This window comes from Dipteris shenzhenensis, chromosome 29 (genome assembly GCF_047967505.1).
Source record: "Dipteris shenzhenensis isolate YYH24624 ecotype China chromosome 29, Dip_SZ_1.0, whole genome shotgun sequence".
Lineage (NCBI taxonomy): Eukaryota > Viridiplantae > Streptophyta > Polypodiopsida > Gleicheniales > Dipteridaceae > Dipteris > Dipteris shenzhenensis.
In genome coordinates, this window is record NC_141624.1 from 39,355,090 (window position 1) to 39,359,726 (window position 4,637).

The window sequence follows — 4,637 nt, forward strand, 5'->3', positions numbered from 1 at the left end:
TGAAGTAAATGAGTCTTCTTGTTGTCCTTGTAATGACATGATAGTCATTGCTATAAAAGTGTTGCATGGCATGACATGAGAATGTTTCTTGACTCAAATATTTCCCTAACTCTCAGATTGGCCAACCAGTCCGACTTTAGTCCTAGGAGGGGCACCATGTATAAACAACATATAGCATGTGCGGTTAAGGGGTATAAAAAAAAACCCCTACCTACCCCTTTTGTAAATTTTGAGGTGATTAAAGTATCTTTTATGTATAAAATTTCTGCTTTTTGAATTAAAAAACCCATTATGTATGTATATATTCTGTAACTCCATAAAAATATAAACCCCCTTCCATTGATTGCATGTGCTATCTTACACATTTCTTAAGTTACCCCCCCGGGGTTTTAGCTTGGCCTATCAACTTACGTGGGTGGATTGGCATTCACGATAAAGAGATCTTGAAATATAAGCTTTTTGGATTTAGTGCCAATCATTAGGCCTAAGCTTTCTCTATTGCTTAGGCCAAATGGAAGACCCACGCTCGCTTGATTCGCTAGATATTTGGGCGATGCGATTGAGAAGAGTATGGCACAACATGCCTTTTCACTACTTTGCAACATTATCAACAAAGGATCGGGTTAGCAAATGGAAGTCAATTTCTTTGGTGTGCCCCTTTTGTAGGGTAGCAGCATTGGAGGACTCTTTTTATTTGTTTGGAGAGCCATGCTTTCACAAGATCTATTTGGAATCACATCCATCATTGGTTGGCGAATGTGCACGTAGTCATCACCTTCAGTGTAGGTCGGCTTTATCACGTAATAAGGGTGTACTGAAGGAGAGTTTGTATGCCATATGGAGAATTGTTAGGGAAATAGTTAGGATGCTTGTTTGAAGGATTAGGAATGAGCTTGTATTTGAAGCGTTGAACGATCCCAATTATCATTTTTTAGCTTCTTCAAGAAGATATCATGCAATGCGTGCATTTCTATGAACCTTGTGTGCCGGGGTAAGGTACCGTTGTCAGTGCTTTAAAGGCGTGATGTAAGCTATGGAAAAGCGCTATTTCGTTTCTTTAATAATTTGAAGTTAAAAAAAGCAAAAGCAAAAGAGCGAAAAAGGCAAAAGCAAAAGCAAATGCAAATGCAAATGCAAAAGCGCGCGGGTATAAGAAGGGCAAGATGAGTAACACCTTGTGTCTATGTTGTTGCCTTCGACGCCAGCGATCAGCTAGCAGCTTCCCTTTGGTTGTTACCTTGTGTCTGTACTGTTGTTGCCTTCGACACCAGCGAGCGATCAGCTAGCAGATTGCCATTGGCTGGATATGGCGAGAGCTGGTGGAAACGTCCTGAGCATCCTCCGTCCCTTTGTTTCACTCATTCCCGAGGTCCACAAAGCCCCTGCCAACCTGCCATTCCAGCACAAAGCCGTCTACTCATTGCTCGCTCTCCTCATATTTCTAGTCTGCAGCGAGCTTCCCATTTACTATGGCACCCGCTCCTCTGCTGCTACCTCCGACCCCTTCTCCTGGTTGCGTCTCCTCCTTGCTTCCAGCAGAGGCTCCGTCATGGAGCTCGGGATCACCCCCATCTTTCAATCGGGCCTGGTCATGCAGCTTCTGAGGGGTCTTAAGGTCTTCGACAGTGTAGGGGAAGATCGGGCCCTCTTTAAGGTTGCTCAGAAGCTTGTTACCCTACTAGTCACCCTCTGCATGGCTGCGTCTTATGTGTTTTCCGGGACGTATGGTCATCTTAGCGATCTGGGTGCAGGGAATGCGATCCTGGTAATCGTTCAGCTATTTTTTGCTTCCATGATTACGACTTGCTTGGATGACCTTTTCCAGAAGGGCTATGGCTTGGGTGGTTCAGGCATCTCGCTATTTCTTACGACCAGTCTCTGCCAGAATATCATGTGGAAGGCTTTCAGTCCCACCACGATAGACACTGGTTTTGGTACTGAGTTCGAGGGGGCCGCCATTGCTCTCTTGCACCGATTGGTCACTCGCAGAGACAAAGTTGGGGCTCTCAGGAACACCTTCTACCGCCAGCACCTTCCCAATGTATCGAACTTACTAGCCACGGTGCTCGTCGTTCTCACCGTCGTTTACTTTCAGGGATTTCGAGTCGTTTTGCCGGTGCGCTCCAAAAATGCTCGTGGGCAGCGGGGCTCCTATCCGATTAGAATGCTTTACACTTCCAACATTCCCATTGTCCTTCATTCGGCCCTGGTATCAACCCTTTACTTCGTTGCACAGCTTCTTTCTGAATATCACCAACTCAAGCCTATTGAACGCCTCTTCTACTACGTCACCCCTCCTTCATGTTTGGCCGACATTGCAGCAAACCCATTCCGTGCGTTTTTTAATCTCTTTTTCGCGCTGACAACATGTGCACTCTTGTCGAAGACCTGGGTTGAAGTCTCTGGCTCATCAGCACGAGATGTTGCCAAACAACTAAAGGAGCAACGATTGGTTATGCCTGGACATCGCGAGTCTGACTTGGAGAAAGAACTCAACCGCTACATACCCACGGCAGCTGCATTTGGTGGCATGTGTATTGGTGGCTTGACGATGACTGCTGACTTCATGGGAGCTCTAGGTTCCGGAACAGGAATACTTCTAGGAGTCACAACCATCTATGAGTTCTTTGTGACTCTCGAGAAGGAAAGGGCGTGAAATTTCCAAAGAATTTGAGGCCGAAATAGTAGAGCTGCCCTAAAGAATATTGCACGCATTCTCATCAGCTATGTCAAGTTCTGATGCTCTATCTTATTTCTTGTTGTAAGAAAAAAAAACACGCTAGTTCTACATACAAAAATGAAAGCTGTTTTTAAAATATAATAGATTATGTATCCACGGCTCACCTTGCCAATGTATATTGATTTTCCCTTATCTATTGGCTATACAATATTCCAAATCAACTAGTACTCATGTCTCCTATGAATAGGAACCCTCCTGCCCCTCTCTTCTATATCTATTGCTAGTTTTAATATTAATCACTTGATCTACTATCATCAACAGTTAGAGTTATCATGGTCATTTGACTATCTTTGCTTGCCTACTAGTTTCCACATTTGGGTCATAACCCTCTCCCCCACCTCTTGCATCTATATCATAGAAGTTAATTAAGTTCTCATATATTCACTAATTATCTTTATTGAATTGTTAATAGCCATTACTATTGTGGTTATATTTGAGCATGATTGATCAAATGCTGCTTCTTGAAAAGGTCATTACATGATAAATTAATTCATGAAAAGAAATATATAAAGAACCCCATGAAAAGATGATCTACCTACATAGAACATACCACCATCAAAGGCTCCACACCTCTCTCTTAGAGTAGAATATCCTAGTAGGGTAGCCTACTAAGATATACTAGTAGAATATCCTCTTCCAAAGGCTCCATACCTCTCTCAAAGAGTAGAATATCATAGTAGAGTAGGCTCCACACTCCTCCACACCTTTCTCAAAGAGTAGAAAATCCTAGTAGGGTAGCCTATGCCATCTTGTCCTTGGTGATATAATGTCTCCTTACGGTAGTCTTTAGTTTCAGTTATCAAATATACAAGCATAGAGTTATGAATCCCTTCATAATAATTTTATAACACTCCTAACTAGCTACAATTTTGACAACTTCAATGTGACCCCATTTTACATCGTACGTATGATTCCATTGTATGTGAGCTATAATTCCATTATACGTAAACTTAAAACATTCAATCATTGATTCATAATGATACCAAGATGGATCCATAGACCTAATTTGGACAAAGTAATCCAAAATTCTTCTAACCTTGCGTAAGCACATGTAACAATAGAAGCTCTCAAACCAATCTCCTAGGTACATGTGTCCATAGAACATGCCCCTACAAATGTTGGAAGGTCCTTATCTACCCTCATTGGATAACCCTCCATTACCTTACAAAACCAAATTAAGACATGTGTCTTTTTACCAAGTCTCAAAATTTATAAGAAACCATTATATTATCCACAATAACTTCCAAGAGGAGAAAACAAAGTCGCTTATAGAATATTACATGAAGCTAACATATCTACATCAAAACAACATAAATTTTAAAGAAAAATAAAAATCAAGATTGGAGCTAAGTATTTGTCCTTTATTCATTCTTTCTTTCTTCATAATATTTCCTCATCTTTGTAAGTATAGAAATTTATCCATCTACATTCTCCAAAATCATTTAACCAAGGGTTACCTTTTGATCTGATTTCTCAAAGCCTATTCTTTTAATTTTGCAAAACAAGCCAACTTATGTAGCTAGGACTGGTTTTAGCTGAAGAACAAATATAGAATCAAGATTAATTAACTATTACATGTCATGGGTCATGCTCATATTTTTCATAAGTCTCATGAGGTTAAAAATATTGTAGGCTATTCTAATAGATACAATTGCTCACCAATTCTTTTTCTCATCATAAATGGTCCACAATATTGCGATATAAATTTCCTAAACCCCTTGAAATTTTTTGATGACTTTCTACATTTAAACTTAAAAAACACAATGGCATGCCTTCTTGAAGCTTGTGGTCACTCTTATGCTTCTTTGAATGTTCCTTTTGTCAATCATTTGCAACCTTAAGATGCTTGTTGATTTTAAGGGTCTCCTCTTGCATTGCATCAAGCACTTATTTTGAC

The 4,637-nt window shown here is 40.6% G+C and overlaps 1 pseudogene; it reads left to right on the forward strand.

Moving 5' to 3' along the window:
* The first annotated feature begins 1,306 nt into the window (after positions 1-1,306).
* Positions 1,307-2,656, forward strand: LOC147882819 (uncharacterized; annotated as a pseudogene).
* The last annotated feature ends 1,981 nt before the right edge of the window (positions 2,657-4,637 follow it).